This window comes from Mycetomoellerius zeteki, unplaced genomic scaffold (assembly GCF_001594055.1).
Source record: "Mycetomoellerius zeteki isolate Tzet28-1 unplaced genomic scaffold, Tzet1.0 scaffold316, whole genome shotgun sequence".
NCBI classification, from domain to species: Eukaryota; Metazoa; Arthropoda; class Insecta; order Hymenoptera; family Formicidae; genus Mycetomoellerius; species Mycetomoellerius zeteki.
This window is the reverse complement of record NW_017257301.1, coordinates 144,181-164,070: the sequence shown is the minus strand read 5'-3', so window position 1 is coordinate 164,070 and position 19,890 is coordinate 144,181. Positions and strand designations below refer to the sequence as shown.

The 19,890-nt window shown below is 36.3% G+C and overlaps 1 protein-coding gene across 4 annotated transcripts in view; it reads left to right on the top strand.

Moving 5' to 3' along the window:
* Scgdelta (sarcoglycan delta) overlaps nt 1-19,890 on the top strand; it is a 100,546-nt gene that overhangs the window by 18,805 nt on the left and 61,851 nt on the right. For 3 of the 4 annotated variants that reach the window (XM_018451700.1, XM_018451701.1, XM_018451699.1), the window contains one exon: nt 2,276-2,334. The gene's annotated coding sequence lies outside the window, so the exon portion shown is untranslated. Of the gene's footprint in view, nt 1-354; nt 542-2,275; nt 2,335-19,890 lie in introns of those variants that run through there. The other variant, XM_018451702.1, reaches the window with a different exon arrangement.

Sequence of the window (19,890 nt, the reverse complement as noted above, 5' to 3'; positions counted from 1 at the left end):
CTCGTGTATGCCGATATGGCTTCTTTTTCTTTCATTGCCGCGTTTTAATCGACATAAATTCTAATTACGGTGCCGCGCGATGCATTTTCTCGAAATCCCTTGGATTCCATTTGTTGTCCGAGTTGTTACACGCTCTCGCAATATGTTGCTCGCGAACTAATTCGCCCTGTCGACATTCTGGCATCGTTGCCGTCGTCGTTGTCGTCATAACCGGGCGTTGTTTCACATGACCGATTTATTAACGGTCGACGCACGTGTTCACGAGAAGGGAACTTTCGTTTCCAAGAATATTATTTTACGAACGACAACGACTATGATGACGACGACTTGCTTGTCGACTTAGGTGTCGTCATTCTGACAGAATTAAGCGCCGCGCATTTACGAATATGTGGCAAATACAATAAGATGGCACTCGGACACCCGAGAATCCGGAGACGTCGGCACGATGAACGACGATCCGCCCGGTTGATCGAGGTTAATCTCTCGAGTATCAACAGCTGTCTGAACATAAACTTGACTTAAGAGGCTGACAGCTTCAAAGGTTTCTTCTATTGTTTTAATCTTTAAGTAGGGGAGAGTTGCCGAATATGCGTACTGGTTGCCTAAATCGTACCTCATCAATATTTTATATTATTAATTAATATAGGCAATATTTAGTAACAATAATATAAAATATATGAGAAATTAGTAATATAGACAAAAATATAATAGCCTACGTCTTATTTTGTGGACGTTAGCGGCATTTTAAAAAATCAAGTACATCTGATATTAATTTTTAACCAACTTATGTAGTTGATAACAACACGATCATCCAATTTTATTATAAATTTTTGTATTTTTATAAAAGAAGATTTATTGTAGAATATTTTACATTTGTAACCATTGTAAAGATTAAATCGATATTTTTACAAAATCCATCAAATTTCCTAAATCGTACCATCAAAAGATAAGACTGATAACTGGCAATAACAAAATTAATAATTGATATCAATGTAAATGTCCAGTGCAAAAATATATTTAAGCCAATTTTATTTTGGTGTCATTTGTTTTTTCATTATTGTTGTTTAATAATTGTTGTTATAATAATTATAAAATATTTGATTTTCTTCAATAAATTATTAAAATTAAGTATTAATTAATTATTAGGTATTAGCTAATGATTTCTTTTATTAATCTTATACTTTTACTTGTTTTCCTTCATAAATTCAATACTTTCAAAGGAAATACGATAAAAAATACCTGTAGGTACGATTTAGACAACCGGTCGCCTAAATCGTACCTTATGCAGCATGTTACAAAAAGACTTATAACAAATTAATTTGTTATTGGTGGAAAGTTAAACATGTAATATAATAATCGTCCAAAACTTCAAGCTACAATTTCTAATGTTCATTTGCATACAAAACAATGCCAAATGGAAAATATAATAAAAAATAGGTTAACGTGGTACGCATTCGACAACTCTCCCCTATGTAAGTAATTTAAAGATTGATGCAAGTTGGTAGGTGGGAAGCTCGAAATAATTTAAAAAAATTTTATAATTATAAGTGACTGATTAATAGCAAAGTGAAGAACTTATAAATTCGAGGACTATTTTTTCGTTGAGGAAGACTCCAAAGTGAGTCGAAACGTTCGAACATTATTATTAAGCGAAATTAGATTTACTATTGTAAATAATTTTGCGCTCTGTTTACTGCGCGACACTCTTAATAATCTTGTTCTATTATTTTTGTCAGTTTCGAGAGTGTCTAAAATTATTCTATCTCTTTTTATATATTCATAATTATATTTTTTACTAGTATATTATAATTAAATTTGCGTTAATTATATCCTTATGAGATACAATGTATAAATAATAAACTTTAAAATTTATAGGCTTTTTATTTTTCTTATCTAGAACAAGATTTTTAAAAAACTACACCTGAGGTGCTATAGTTACCTCACTTATCTATTTAAAGATTAATGACAATTTTATCATTCTTCATTCAAAACGTCAAAAAACTATTAAAAAAATGTGTATACTTTTAAACGTTTATAAATAATTTTTTTCATTCTATCTTTATGATCGCATAATATATTGTACCTGGAATCCTCCCTTCGGTTCGCGTTTAAATGAATCTTTTTTTTTTACACCAACGCAATTCTGCATTTCCAGTCCGCAGTTATTGTTGTGTAGGAGAATACGCGGATGAAATTTGCAAGATTCTTTTGCTCCCTGCTAGTTATGGACCGCGAGAATCGGGGTCTTCATTACGCGTCTCATTCTTTGTTGCAGACCGGAAACAGTTACAAATCGCCAGAGGAATCGCCGCACACGGAGCACGGCAGACTGAGGTGAGTGAAAACAAACCGCGCGCCGTCGTGCCGTTGCAACCGCGCAACAAAGCCGAAGAAATAACAAATGCAACTCCAGCGAGGTTTATATTATTACCGAGGGAAACAGGCACTCGGATAAAAATGCGAACTGGTCTCAGCGATGCGGATGGTAGATTTTACTGTCACGATAATCAAAATGCCTTTAGAAAGAGCGATGCGTGCTTTTCAAATTGCAAATTCTGTAATTTTCCCGGATACATATTTACAAAATGCTAGGTATATACATGCATGGAAATGCTGATGATCAATCCGTAATTATCGAATCATAAATAGAAAGAGGGGAAGAGTTAATGTATTGGAAATAATTATAACAAATTTTCCGCGTCGTTTCTCTAAATTCAGTAATTAACCGCGAAATATATGGTAAGTATATGACACTGCTAAGACGGTTTGACGTAATCCCGAGAGCAGGTGGATTGCGCCAAGAGTCCGACAGCGAAAGATAAATTTCAGAGTCCGCTTTCCTCAACCGTACGTCCAATATGCGATTTGTGACGCGTATCGTCCGTAAGTTGCGCACGGAATCAACACTAAAACTGCTGGGCGAATTCTTGCGATACTTGAGACGTTGCCAGGTCGATGTCGTGCAAAATACGCTTTGCAAAAACGAAAACTAAGGCATATGACGCGAGATGAGATGGTGGCCTGACGTGGCACAGATCGACTTCTAATGCGGGCCGCAGTCGCTATCGTTAATCCTGATTGGTGATTACAGGATGCGATCATTCTCCCAAACGATGTTATTAAACATCAGAACGATCGCGAAACTTACGTGATTAAACGATCCATCATTTATTTAACAATGCTTAAACGGCAACCGATCGCTGGAACAGCCTGCTCGCGACGATAGTAAAATTTAGTGCGGAATATAGATCAGTCAACGAATTTAAAAAATCTTTTTTAAATTATTAAATAACTTGAGAATAATCACAATAATATTATAAACATGATTTACGAAAATATCAAATAATACGAAAATATCAATTCCCGAAATTGAAATTTAAATGCTCCAAAATGCGTTCCATAAAAACGGTGGATAGAAAAAGTATCATCTCTCTCGTTTTGCTAGCGTAGGTATAGGAAGAATTTTACCGGACTAAGGAAATCTCATCCGCTATATGTTCCATATCGGTACGTCATGATGGCCGGTATATTCACGTCTCGTAACTGTGATACCCGTTCCTTCGGCTGTTCTAAAAATGCGGTATCCTGGTATCGTTTTGCACCACTATCCGCTGCGCCGGCTCGACATACACGCGCCGAGTCGAAATTCATTAAATTCATCAAATTCCGAAAAGTATTCTGTCACGTTAAAAATATCCTCGTACGAATTTAACGCGTTTATATTCTCCGATTTTTTCTTGATGCAAAAAATGCAGTGTATTTTAATTTAAATCAATCTTATCTATATTTATATATGCGAAGGTTTTATAATTCTGTTAATGAGAAAATAGTTTTTAAATATAGCAATAAAATATTTGATAGTGTTAAGGATATTATATATATGTATTAAGAATATTATATATATTACATCGAGAAATTCGTTAAATGGTATAAAAAAATACAAATTTTTAGAGAACCGTCCACTGCAAAATTTACCGCGGCCGAATTCGATTTATTTCGTACGAAGAGGAGAAGCATAGCAATTGCCGAATATTCATGCATCTGGCATGTAATTTTTCCTTTTTTTTTTATTATGTACCGGTCAAAAAAGTTAGCCAGCCAAATGAACAATCAGTCGGCAAGATCTAAAATCAATTGACAGCCTGTCGCACGTGCGACGCGCTTTTTTCCATCGCCGGTCGCTATATTATGTGATGCTAGAATTGATCCAATTCGAAATCGAGCCAACACATTAAATCTGCCTCGTTCGACTGAAATGCGCATCCATCTTGCGTTACGAGCGACGGCGCTATTTCCCCGCTCGATTGCGATACTTTTAATAGAGAATCGGAGCGTTTCGTGTTGGCGGTAATGTAACTTCGACGGAAGCCGGAGCAGACGGGAACGATTATCTTTCATTACACCTGCGATTCCCAGGTACAATGTGTTCCAATTAATTGGCTTGGATGAGGGCCGTGAAGATAACGGATAAACGTGCATATCAATGATGGATATATCGCACTTTTTTATGATTATCTGTTTCCGCCAATTGATATTGTTACGGTATTAGCATCAATGTATTGATTAATAAAATACGGAATGATACTGAAAAAAACTGCAATGTTCGTCGAATGGCAATAAAAAGATAAACATATCGTTATAATCTACTTTTTGTTCTACGGTGATTAAAATTTAAGTGTAGCGAATAATAAAGAGAAAAAGAGAGATAATCGTATCTATTAATTCGCTGGAAAATAAATTATGCGGGGCATATTGATAGAATTTCGAATGATGAGTGTCCATATAGATTAAAGATAATGTCTTACAGAATACTATATGTGATTTATAATTTTGAATTGGATCGACATTTGACGATGGAGCGGCTTTTATGGCTCATAGACGACGTCGTTAATGGCGCTTGTGGCCATAAGAGCCGAAGAATCAATATTGTTCAAGTTCGTCGTATTGAGGAGGATAGTAAAACTTTACGTTCAAATTTAAGGAGAAAGAAACCACTGTTATCAGGCACGCGATAAAATACCGCAGCGGTGGTTTGCAATCGTCTATTACGTCGTCGACCAGGTGATAAATGAATGAATAGAAGAACCTTACAAGACTTCGCAATTCTTGTCTCTACCAGTTTTTTCGCGTGAAAACCTCTCGTCGTTCGTTTCTTCGTTTTTATACATAAATTCGATGCGATGGAGTTAATTGATCGATCGCTAACGTATTCTCTCCCAATATAGGGCAAGCTTTAAAATCTCCGATATTTGCACAAGAATATTTCTCATCAAAACGAGCAACAGAACAAACGAGAAAAAATATTTAATAACAGTGTTCAATATCTAAATTTTCTCCAAAGTGCGATAGTAGATTTCTGTAAGATTTTTTTCGTGTTAAACATGATGTTATTGTTGGTAGAATTGATTGACGTAGCAGGATTTCCAATACATTAAAGTGATTAAAGTGAAATGGATCTAAAGTGGCGCTTTTGATCATTTTCAATATTTTTTTTACGATAAAACAAAATATTATTTCTGAATAAAGTTTACGATGTCTAAAAATACAATTATAAAAATACAAAATAAGAGCTTTTAAATGAATTTTAGTTTATGACTGTACGATTTATTTTCATCAAGTTATGACTGGTCGAATTTTAAACTTTCTGTATAATAATTAAATAAAGTTCAACAAAAATTATTTTTCTTTTTCTTTGAAGTGCCATAGTACAATATAGGTACACCGAATATTTTTTCGCGCTGAACACAATCGTTAGAATTCGCATAGCACACATCAGGATTTTTAGTAAATTGGGACGAAGTGAACCAAAAACACTCTAATTTATGCAAATTCTGACGACGACATCGCGTTCAATACGAATAAATCTTCGGAGTATATAGGGGAAGGTGCTATACCTTTGATTAAATTTGACATTTTTCTTGTGCAAGTTTTATTTTGATATCTAAAAATTAAAAAAAATTCTAAAATATTCTTTGAGGCTAATTGTTGACACTAATATATATTTGTCGTAAATTTGAATCGTTATCTTTTGTATATCTTTTTTAACATTAGAAAATAATTGAATTTTGATCAAAGATACAACACCCATGATGTTGTACCTCCGACCAGGGAGTGTTGTACCTTTAACCAATACATAATAGGTATGTATAAAGTTATTATATTCAACAAAAGTTTAGCTTTATTTATATTTTTATATTTTTAACGTCTCTTTACATCATATAAAACTTTATATATAAAATATATAAAAATAAATTTGACCATACAGACAATGTGAGGAGACTAGAGATAATTTCGTATTTCTGGCAGATTCGTTCATTTCGTTAAAAATCGCGTCTAATGAGCATAATTTTATTAACATTGAGGTGAAACAGCTAAACTAAATGATTCAATATCGTATTGACTGGTCAAAGGTACATTATCAGTTACTGGTTAAAGGTACAACGCTTGCTCATTTTCTATTTGTTATTACTTTTATAAATTATAGGTTAAAATTGACAGCATTAAGTTTGAAATAACTTTTTCTGAATATCTAATTATCTATTTAACATTTTAGGCAATTCCAACATAAGATTAGAGAATACATATACAACATTTTATGAGATTTGATAAAAATAAATTCTATAACTGTGAAATAAAATTCATTTAAAAGTTCTTGAGTTGTGCTTTTAAGAGCTGTAAACTTTATTTAGAAAGAAAGTTTTATTTTGTGTGTGTGCCATAAAAAAATATTAAAGAAAACGCCATTTTATTTCAATTTATTCGAAAAAATCTTAGGAAAATATCTGTTATTGCATTTTGGAGAATAAAAAATTTTTTGTCGAACAGTGAGATTATTTGTCGCGAAAAGACTCTCGAATCTTTATAAATAGACAATTAAATACAGAAATAATATTTCGAGGATATTCGGTTTCTCTCTGACTGATTTATGGTTGCAAGTTATTATAATTTAACAATCGCGGTGTTACTCGTCGGGGCTGTTTAGGCGTACCTATCTATCTATCTATACCTACCCGCCGCGTTATCAAACCTCCCCATTCGCGGGGGCGTGTGAATCGTCCGTAACTTCGCATCGACCGCGTTCATACGCGCGTTTATACATTCTGACGAGAGAAACAGGGGAAAGGGGGGAAGCTTGAAATGTGCGAGGCGTGAAACGCCAACTAGCGCAACAACCATCCGCGAGTCACAAGGTGCGAGCGTGTCAAATTCGCGGGTCATATTGCGGTATTGCGGCCAAAGGCGCCGCACGCCGTCAGCGCTTATGTCTGTTCGTTATATATAAATCTCTCGTTTGTATTCAATCCGCTGACGCTTATTTTATGACAGCGCACCCGATGCGATTTCCCGATAATCCCAGTCACTCGTACCCTCGCACGCGGCTGACGGATAATCCCTTAAGTGCTGCACAATTTTCTCACACCTTGTAAGCCCTGTGTATCACGAGATTTTTATCTATCGTATAGATATGAGAGTACAAATATGATGTGAATCTCATATCACTTTCGAGCGATTTGGATTGAATTCGAATATTCAGTCTCTCAGAACACGCGATTGAATTTAATGATTACGTGTCATATTATAATTTCATAAAAAAAGATAAAAATTATTTAAAAATTAAAGAATTGTTTTTATCTGTTATGAAATTGAATGAAATAGTAAAAATTAAATATTTTATCGTTTTTTCTTTTTAAAAACCGGTTATATATAAAAACGGCCAAATGTTGCTCAAAATTAGTAATGCCAAAGTTAACACATCGCGAGAGAATTTGCAGATGAGAAAATACGTCTGGCGACCACTCGACTCTTTCAAAGTTATAGTCGCTCCACGCCAATGTACGTAATTGGCTGCCGACGCCACGAACTTTTAATTGGTTCGAGCCGTACGTCCGTTTCGGCTTCGGTCCGATGATTTTTCATCCTCATTCGATTGGAAATCGGCGTCAAAAATAATAAGTGATGTGCCGCAGTGGGTCGACCCTTGCAATGAGATCAGGTTAATCAGATTTTCGCAAGAAATACGCACAGGGATGTTAGCGGGTTAATTAATGCCGCAGTGCCAATTATACGCGCGCGCACGTAATTAATAACGAAATATTAATGACAATGGGCCGCGTAATAACAACTAGAAAATTTACAAATGCCACTCGTCGAGCATTAACGGATCATCATTGATACGACGGCCGACGGACGAGACGATAATCATTACCAGGCTTTTGTTGTAATAACGGGATTATCATCTCGTTATCAAGTGGCGTTTTTCAATTCGCGATCGATGGATGGACGGACGGAAATTAATGAGTTTGCACACGCGCGCGCGCGCTCTTATCTGTGCTACTCGTTGATTCAGGTAACCAAGGATCGGTCCTTGAATCCCTCTTCAAAGCCGAGTATCTATCTGTAGATACCTTAAATCGATCGATCGGATTGAAAGAAAATACTATGATATTATTTTAAACATCATTTTGCACCTTCGATAGCTACTTCGTCCTTCCTTTGAATTATATATTCTTCTTTTTAATATATATAAAAATACTTCCAAGAAATTGCTATATTTAATAATAGCTACACTGAAGTGTAAACTCCGTTTTATTGAAATAAAGAAATTTTATATATTGTACTTGTTATAAATAAAAAATCATAAATAGAATATATGTACGTATTCTATTTATATAATTTCATATAGTCTATTTATAAATATTTAATACAGAATATAATAGAATATTGAAATCATATAAATAGAATACGTAAGAAACAATCTAGAAATATCAAGAATATCAATCAATCTAGAATATCTTTTAGAATTTACATTTAATTTATTAAATATTTAATAAAAACGTTTTAGGTTATTTGATATGTCACATATATAGGATTCTTTTCTAAATAGAATTTAATTCTCTTCGCTGTTTTACTGTTTTACACCATAGATATGACTTTATATCATAACTTTATGACTTTATTTTTATAGAAGCCATTTCGCCCTGCGAGTATAGACTGTGTAAATCACCGTCGTACTATCGGTCATTCGCAAATACGTGCGATTGCTGTTCTATATATGTAACACACATTTTCCACGCATATTTGCCATATAGTCGGTACAACGTAATTGAAGCATTCAAAAGTTTTTGGACCCTCGCTCGACGCGTTACATCTGTCGACTATGTCCGTGAGTTCATATTTATTTTGCAAAGTTACGCACGACGATATTGTTTCATCTATCCAGAATTGGAATCCCGCTGGAATACGTTTCCGCTGCGAGTGTTTTAATTAAAACGTTTTAATTTTGGAAAACTTTTGGGATAAACGTAAACCTATAACTCGACATCAGCAGCGTCCACTGTCGCTATATCAGAAAATTCCTGATAAACCAATCACATCCAATATGTATGTAACGAAAAATGTACGAAAAGCGTCGAAATTAACTAACTGTATTAAATTATCAATCTGCCATAGCGCACACGAGAGAGAGAGAGAGAGAGAGAGAGAGAGAGAGAATTGTATCTTTTTTTTTAAGTAAACAATATATCCGATGCAGCTGTAAGATCGTTACACGGTCTGTATCACCTGTCATAAATTTATGATTTAACAAGAAACTAAAATTAGCAAAGACACGTTTTACCGTCGTCGACAATACGCGAATACTACGGGACACGTTTACAGGATTAGCTTTCGAGTCCGTCTTTTGGCTTACCGCCAAAGCAAACGTCAACGACGACTTTCACTTCTGTATTCGAGACTTCATGATTTCCTTTAGTTTTCGTCGTGCGATAGAGATCGACCTCAAAGATTAATCTTAACATTTTATCAAGATGGTATATGACAGAAAATACGTACTCGTGTCTTTATATTTTTGAAAATCTTCTGCAACGTGAAACTCTGTTTGTGTACGCGTGTACTGTATTTGATTGTAAGACTTGAAATAGTTTATCAAAATTGACTCGAAATATTTGATTTTATTCGCATGCGTGAATATTACTGAGAGTACTCGTATTAATAAAATAAAATCCTTTCAATTTGAAAGAATCACGAATTATTTGATACATATCTAAAATATCTTCGTACTTCATAATTGGAGACAAACAATTTTAAATAATTTCCTGTCGAAAGTTTTAAAAAGATGTTAATTTTATCTGATTTAGTAGATTTTGTTTGACCAATAAATTCATTAAAAATTATTTATAGAGTATGCAAGTCGACAAATAATAAACGCGGAGAGCGTTTACCTATCGATACTATGGTGGCTTGCTTCCAAGTTAAACTCGACAACTTTCCCGAATACACGATGCTAGTATAATAGTCTTCGCGTCGCAGGAACTATGGTCGTGAGGATGAACAAAATGTAATTTCGACTATATAGGTACTGACGTCGCCTTGGGTCTGATAACAAGCATAAACGATATATGGTAATTGCCTCCATTTTTGCCTTAAACGTAATCAACGCATTTAAAGTTATTTATAGAGACATTTAGCTAACATTGTTTCTTTTAACGAAATCTTTCAATAAAAGTGTTCCACATGTATTCTTAGATCGTTATTATTATAAAAATTATCGATTCGATACATTGTTCGTTCGTGAAGACGCTTACTATCCAGTAACTGACAGTGAACTGAACTGTGTCGCTTTTGTACAATAAAATACTAATATAAAAAATTCATACTTGCGGATCAGATTGTTATCTAATAGTTCGTTAGACAGGTTTCTTCAATATAATTCAAATATATATAACTGTTATTATCGGGCTATCATATGGTTGTTATCTATCGAATGACACAACGCCGATACTCGCCAAGCTCGTCTCGTCAGGGCGTATCCAATTTCCCTAGTGATGCGATTTCACGTCGAGAAATAGCGTACTTCGCAAACAGCAAATTTTTACGCGGAAAACCAGCCAGCCAGTCACCGTACCAGCTTTTCTCCGGTCCGGGAAACTCGAGAACTTAGCGGATAAACTCACCGCACGCGCGACGTCGCGTGAAAGAACGTGGGCCTAGCTTGGCAGTATCATCTCGACATAAAATATGGATTATTCCGGATATTCGGCAAACAAGTCGTGATGCAAGTTTGCCGAAGTTTGACGGGGAAAACTTTTTCCTCTTGCGGTTCCGGTAATTATCGAATTGTTTGGCGTTCCGAACCGTCAATTTTGGGGCGGAATGGCACTTTTAATCGTTCAGCATCGATCGATCACGTCTTCAAGTTCTCGTGTAAATTTTCCAGTCCTCTTACTCGGCTAGCTCGTTATCGAGTCATCGTTGAAATACTTTCTTTAGAATCGGCAGCATATCGACAAATTATGGCCGAAATATTATTTCGAACTAGATGTCCGTGCGTTGAATGACGCAAATTATTCGTCATTCGGCGGTGAGAGAAGCCGTACTATTATTCTCGAAATTTTTCAATGTTTAACTGTCTATTCATTCGCACGAGCACGGGTCTCTGGTTGCTTGCTGATAGATCAGGATCGATTTGGCGGCCGTTCTCGATTTGGCCGCCGTCGATATTAATCATTTTAATCGAGCTATTGTTCGAGCAACGGGAACGTTGGAGTAAAGAGCGATTACGTTAAGCCCTTAATCGATCGCGTTACCGTTATTTGAACGATCAGCATCATCGTCGCGATATTATTACCCGGAGCTGGATAGTACGTGCGCGCGCGTACGAACGGACGTGCGGATTGACGTTTCGTTGTTGACCGCGGAATCACGCGAAATTTATATCGGCGAACATATTGTCGGGCAGCGCGGCCAGCCGATAGGCGATCGAGCATGTCGAGGAGGCATGGAAATAATTGTTATTGCCAGCGACAAGCCGCGTGCAACGTCGACGAGATTCCATTACATGCGAGAGCGGCGCATGATTTCGCGTTCAACCCGCCCGGATGGAAGGTTCAATCTTTGACCGCCGTAACAATCCGTTTTCTCCTATCGCTCTCTATTTTTGTATATGGCGACCAAGTCGGTCACGGTGCATACCGCGCTTTTGTGATTCTAGCGTAGTTTATGCGAGTAAAACCGTGTATTGGGCTAAGCGGATAGATTAGAATACTAGTTCCGGCTAAAACCAGAATTTACTAATAGTCTACGGAGAGAATCGTATATATCAGTGCCGTTAACTAGTTGCTATTACGAGACGTAATACTATTTGCAATTTCTACATACATAGCTGGTACCGCGAGCTCCGTCCTAACCAGCATCGTCGATTTTCTAAACTTTGTGCGAATTTATAACGCGGTCAGTGGATTCCAATTAATTTCCCTCCTGACGAATAGACCGTTCACGCCATTCAGTAATAAACAGATAAAACTTTAAAAGGAGATATCAATGTTATTATAGTCTAATTAAATATATAATATAAAGGATGGATAACATAATTTTTTTTATTAAATTTCTCATTAAAAATTATTTCCTGTAAAGATGAATGGAGTGCGAACCGTTTAAACGTAATAATTTTTATCTTATCTAATTTTTATTGTCTTTAATAATATTCGATTTTGCACAGTAATATATTGCCTGATTTGCTCTCTTGTTGGAAACTTGAAACGTTTTTATTTGTTCCATTTCTTCCTAGCCATTGAAAACACGTTTCCGACTTTTCTACCTCTCCGACATATACAGAGAAAGACGTCAATATGCTGCAATCATGTGGGTACTGATTTTATTTGAATATTTCGGAATTGTCAGTCGAAATGTTCGAATCAGAACAATGGAACAGGCTTCTGAACATGCCAAAAAAAACGACAAATTATAATATATACACAATTTTCCTTAGCCATAGAATTAAATATTCATCATCCATAAGACTCGTATTTTACATTTCAAGATATAGATGAAACCGGAAGAGAATCACTGAGCTACGTGCTGACATATATACGATCCGATTACATTTCGTATACAAATCACAAAATAATCATGAGCTCGAGCTAGAACATCCACCTGTTTCTCCAGCCTTCTTCGATCTTCTTCAAATCTTTGGATATTCCTCATTTCACCGTGCCCTTCACATCCGTCTTTGTCTGTATGCGCGTGATTGTTTCTTTCCTCTTGAAAATATCTGTTACCGTCGGAATAAACCGTGAAAGAGGGGTCCGATGGTAGGTCGCAGATTTCTTTTCTTAGGTTACTCGCGGTTGCACGTTGCACGCGGGGCTGTACCCAAGAGAGTGAATAAGAAAGAGAGAGAGAGAGAGAGAGGGAGAGGAGAGGGAGGGAAAGGAGAACAAGGAAAAATGTGAAGAGTAGGCAGACGGGGACGAGCGGGGTAGAAGGAGGTATCTTCGCTTGCAAATGGACTCGGATAGGTGCTTTGTGCGAAAATGAAAAAGTCACGAAGGCGGAAGGTAAGGACGTACAATATATACGCATAGGCATAAATATGTGCGCCACGAGCGGGACAGAGGAGAAGCAGAGGAGGGAAAGTAGAAATAAATTCGTTGCACCCCGAGGACCGATATGATACGCCAAGAAAATATAGTACCGCCCTGGAAATCGATACTACTGTCAACCTGTCCGCATCCCCCGCCGCGTTGTGGCGGTTGTGTGATACGCGTGGAGGCAGCTGCGAGGAGCAAATTCCGTACTATCGTTATTCCAACGAAATGATGACAAAACTTGCCACGCCGAACAGTACGACTGCTTTCGAAATCTTTATTTTCAGAATGTCGCTAATAAAATGATGACCAGCCAAAAAGAAAATGATAAAAGTAAGAAAATTCGTTCTAAATTTAATCAATTAAGAATACTTATACAGGGTGACCCATTTTAATCTATCATCATAAATATTTCCGTTCCCTTGCATTTTACAAGAAAATGTTTCGGACAAAAGTTGTATGGTTTCAAGGGGGCTATAAAATGGTACCATTGGTTTGACTTTGGATAGTCGCTTAAAGGTCATATGAAAGTCACCTTCAATTTCTTAAATTAAATCTACTATTTTTCATTACATATTCTTGTAGCTTACCTCGAGAGCTTTCCAAAACACTACAATATTTTTTTATTAAGTATTTTTCGAGTTATAAGGCTCGGAAGTTACAGTACAGCCGGCATTAGCATTACGCAAGTTGTCCGACGGCTAAAACTTCGTCAATGTTGTTCAGGATCACATTGTCCTGGATAACATTTGTCGAGATCAAGGCCATGATTGTACCTCTTATTTTAATTTTTATGTAAAAATGAATTTTTAGTGCAAAAATGAAAATAAGAGGTACAGCCTGAAATGGCCTTGATCTTGACAAATGTTATCCAAGACATGATAACGTTTCATTTGACAGAGAGGAACTATAAAATTTTGCCATAATTTTCAAAATAGTTAAAGTAATTTTCATCACGTGAAAAATATCACGTCACAGTTACATATTACAAATTTCGATATAACATTTCTATACGTTACATATTGTCATAATTCGATGCCATTTGGCTAATAAATCGGAGGAAACATTCAGTCGTGAAGAAAATGGAGTTGTCGCGAGTTCTGCACGCAGGAGGAAGGACAGGAAGAATTTGTCGCCACTCGAGTGCCATTTCTTTAGCGATATCGGCACGACGCGACAGACCGTTTGATAACCCACGTTATGCAATCGCCATTTTAGTATCCGTCCATATGTCGTAGGGCTTCACACACGGCTGTATGAATATGCAATATTTCTCAACTCCATGGAGAAGTTACGCGTTGTATATTACAATGTGCGCGTGTATATATATATATATATAAAATAAATATATATATGTATGTATACACATATAAATATATATATATTTACTTCTGAATAAACCAGACCTTTCATCTCCTGTGGCATGACTACATGTATCTTCCTTCTTATGCCGCACTTACTCACGGCGAAATGCAAAACGAGAAGTGCGGTGAGTTTTCGCCCGCGGAGGGATGACAATACGATTATTTATCTTGCACCTTTTGAAATCTTGATCCTAAATCACGCTTGAACCTCCGCATCGTCCGGTCTGTTCTGATCTGTCCCGAGGCAGCCACGGACGCTCTGTCTGAGAAAAGCCTTATCTTTATCGCGCATTTAGCGCTGAATGGGGCATAATTCTAGATTTTGTTTATCTAATGGGAGCAGCACCATCAATGTAAATTTGGGATAAGCATTAAAAAACCACTCAAATGTAGTTAATATGAGGAACAGTTAGCTACGTATACCTATAAACGTCAGCTGTAATATTTGTTCTGTAGAAATCCAATTTTACATTAATCTATTTTTTCCAATATGAAATATTTTTAAATATTTAACTATTTTTTGTGATTTGTAGGAGAGGGGGAAACTGCGAATATTTAAGGGAAGTTAAATAGAGCTGACGAATTTATCAATAGAAGTCTTTATTTAAAAAAAATGATTCAATTATTTGGATTTAAACTGCAATAATTAATATTTGTATATTATCAACATAAACTAAAATGTTTAGTATATTATCAATATAAACTAGAATAGAATATAAACTATTACTGGATACAAGCAATCAGAGATTATCGTTACTCTAATGTACTGCAATAATATCGTTCGCGTTTATTCCGTGTTTGCAATTTCCCCATTCTCCTCTATATATAAATGTAAATTTTCGAGCAAATACTTATGAAGTGAATGTGTAACCGCGAATGAGAAATCTACACGCGAATTAAAAGTTTTCTAAACAAAACTACCAGAATAATTTGATAAAACTTTACTTTAACATGAGAGACGGCGATGCATTTGTGTCTTCGAATAAAGAGATCATAGTAGAAGAACTGAGCTAAGAGTGAATACGGCGGAACAAACTTCGCGTTTTACCTAGCAGCGGCGCGGTGCCTTTTAGAATTTCGACTGCCATAGAGAGCAGAGCACACCAGGTGTCTACTTTTACTGCGGAAACCCGACAGCATCGTTCTCGGAGAGACGGCGCGCACTCGTCTTCCGTTTCCGTACCGATGCACAGTCGCGTTACTTCCCGAGCTCTCCTGCGTTTGATCAACTCCGAGCTTTTTACATCCGCAGCGATCGCGAATCGTACAAAGAAACGGTTTCTATTTGTCCCTTTTCATCCCCTCCCATTTGCTCTCTCTTGCCCTATAGTGGAATTCTTCATTTCTCACTCTTCTCCGCCTATCTACTCCCATACGAGCGACAACCACCTCGTTCTGGAAATAAAGAGCCTCGCGAGGCAGGAAAACCTCAATCAGGAAACACACCGGACGACATTGTGAATATTGGAAAATTGGAAATCGGTTAACTCCTAACATCCGTCGACCATGAACTCCCATTTGGTACAAGCCCGCGGTACTTACAGGAGTCGCTTTTCTCATCGAACGATGCAAAGTGCACGTCGTGAAATTAATTCATAATTAATTACATTTTCATCATGAAATTTTATAATTATTTAACCAATAATCTAATCACGGATTAAGTAATGCAATTCTTATTTTTAAGTTTAAAAATATAATTGTATGAAATTTGAAAAATATATAAAACATAAAAATAAAATATTAAAATATTAAGATGAAAAATATTAAAAGTATAATTTTGTATTGATAAAATTTGTTTTAACATGTTTTATGTCTGCTGTCTTTAAAATTACCTCATTTTTATATATAATTACATATGAGTGGTTCAACTTTCCTTCAGAATTTCAGTAATAGCAACGAAACTGTACGCGTACGTAGTTCCAATTTAAGTTTCTTTTTCCAAGTATTCCCTTCTTCATGCGCGGATACTTCTACCGTTTTGGTAACGGTGCTATGCCTGCGGAATAGAAGTTTTTAGACTAGTGTTAGATCTTTACTCGGTGAAAATCGCCAACCTTCTCTCGGTCATTCCTAACTTCTGCGCACTACTCATAATTTAAGATTTAGAAAACGTCTTGTCATCGAATTAGGTTTGCAAATGCCGTAAAATTTTTGAAAGCTTAATCCGCTCTTTAGTAAAAAAATTGATGAGACAGCTCTGTACGAGCCTACATATTCAATTCTTTCCATTTATCGCCATTAGACATTTTATAACCACCAGTGTACCAGTGTACCTTGGATCGCTCCCATTCTAAGCAAAGGCAACTTCCCTACTGTTACGAGATACAAGAATTCGGCGCTCCATCATTTCTTAGAGAAATCGAAAATTCCAGAATAAATTAAACTATACCCATATATATATAATATTTTACTTTTATTCCTGACTTATATATTATATGATAAGCTTTCATTTCCCGAGAATAGGTACACATTGCGAGAATGATACTGCAAAGTTACGAGAGGCAAGACAGAGTGGCCATTAGCGAAGTTGTAAATAGATTCCATCTTAGAGTATGCCAATAGCACGAGCGAAATATCCACAAGCTCCGGCGAAAAATTCTTGGATACTTCGTGGAGTTAAGGCGAAATCGCTCAAGATATTCTGAGATTTTTCTGCCGTCGCGCGCGACAAAGATTCTGTTTCGTAAAAGCCCTCGGATATATCCCGGTTTCGTAAGTGTGTAAGTTCGCGTTCGATCGATAAAGCGGCTCCACTGCTGTTGACGAAAATATACTGTAGAAAGTGGAAGTAAAATAAATGGAATAGGATCGCGACACTGTGCACCGACGGTGGCAGTCGTACGAAGGATTGGAGGTGGATGCAAGATGCACAGGATCATTGCCGGGAAGAACAGGCTCTGTTAGATTTATTCCTCGTCCCTATCGAGACACGATCGTTTATATTCCCCGGAATAGATATTCGCATCGGGTCCCATCTCGGGTCGTACTTCTCAAATGCGTGTTCGCCGTATGCCACGATTTCCGAATACGACGCGTACGAGAAGGTGGATGGGACGAGAACGTCTTGGGAATTGGATGTTAACACTCGTCTTCGACGTTCCGTGATTTGTCGAGTCGCTCGACTTTCAATTGCTTGCTGCATGGATGACTCATACGACGCGGACGAGTTTTCGGTTTGCTAATACCTTGGATTTGTTGATTTTTATGTACTTTCCGATCACGACATTAATTTCATTTGTAAAACTTCATGTTAATTTAAATAATTTTATGTTTTTAAATATCAGAAAAATATAAACATCTTACGTTATACATATTATTGTATACAGAAATCTACACGTAGTAAATTGTTCGTTCTTTTGATGAATGAATATTGAATGAATTTATATTGTTTCTTTTTTAATAAAGTGATGCAAATATTAGAAGCATGAAATTGAGAAGACTGAATTAAGATCAATGCTAAATTGCAGAGGCGAATTAATATTTCAGATAATAATCTAACCCCCCTTATATTACAATGTTTCAAGCTTAAATTCAATTTTGGTCCAGACAGGTAGCCACCTCATTATACATCCTTTACCCTCGGCCTTTCATATGCTTCCACTAATACTAATATACATACGGAATACAATTGCGGTTTGGAGCAACATTATCATCTGAGCTGAAATATCACGTAATTTTTTCTAAGTATATAAATAGGATTTCAGATTATGTAATAAATCAACTGAAACAGTCAAATTAAATTAGCTTTTTTTTAAATTCACAGTTCACGCAATTTCATATTCGATCAATTGCTCAATACGAACAATCATGAAGTTGATCTTATAAGCGGTCACAAACTGGATGCATTTATGATGTGGTAAAGGGACACGTGCATCAGTGAAAGGACGGGAGACCATATGAAAGGCTCCCGCGGGTGCGCATTATCATCCCGAAGCATTACCCCAGGTAAAGGTACCCTGTTCGTGGAGTGTCCTTCTTGTGTGTGCACACATCGCTCACTGTGCGGCACTGTACACGTACACACGAGCCGCATAACGCGCGATTTCCATGGGAATGCGACCAGCAGGGTTGAGTTTGCATCCGAAAGATAATCCTGGACGCAGCGCGGTCTTTGTGTGTGCTCGGTTTACATCGATCTATATATCGGTCATTGTATCAGAGTTCGAGCATCTTTGCGAGAAACTGTCACTATTATTAATCTCCGTTGCTCTACTCCGGCCGTCCTTTGATTCAGGTTGCAGCGCTCGGTTGGCGCAGTAATTAAAGTCAGAACATAATCAGATATAAGTACACCATTTTATTGCTGATCTAAACATATCAACAATACTTTTTTACACATTGCTAAAAATCTACAGTGTCAAATTTAACCTAATGTGAATCGCTACTGCTCCTAATAAATATTATACATCGTTATATATAATATTTTTTACTAAAATGATAATTAAATTAGAGACTATACAGGGTGACCCATTTTAATCTATCATCCTAAATATTTCCGTTCCCTTGCATTTTACAACAAAATGTTTCAGACAAAAATATGTTTTCAAAGGGGCCATAAAATGGTTTGACCATTAGTTTGATCTTAGATAGTCGCTTAAAGGTCACATGAAGATCACCTTCAATTTCTTAAATTAAACCCACTATTTTTCATTACATATTCTTGTAGCTTACCTCGAGAGCTTTCCAAAACACTATAATAAAATATTTTTTCATTAAGTATTTTTCGAATTATAAGGCTCGAAAGTTACAGTACAGCCGGCATTAACATTACGCAAGTTGACGGACCGATGGCTAAAACCTCTTCAATGTTGTTCAGGATCATGTCCTGGACAACATTTGTCAAGATCAAGGCCATTGGTGATTGTACCTCTTATTTTAATTTTTACGTAAAAATGAATTTTCACGTAAAAATAAAAATAAGAGGTACAGTCACCAATGGCCTTGATCTTGACAAATGTTGTCCAGGACATGATCCTGAACAACATTGAAGAGATTTTAGTCGTTGGTCAGACAACTTGTGTAATTTTACTGTTATATCTACTTTAATTCTATGAAGCTTAAATCTTTCAGAACTGAATACATTTATGGCGTATGTATTATTAACATCTAGCACGTATAAATTTATAAAATCGGTTCAAACATTGGTATGATAAGATACTTAA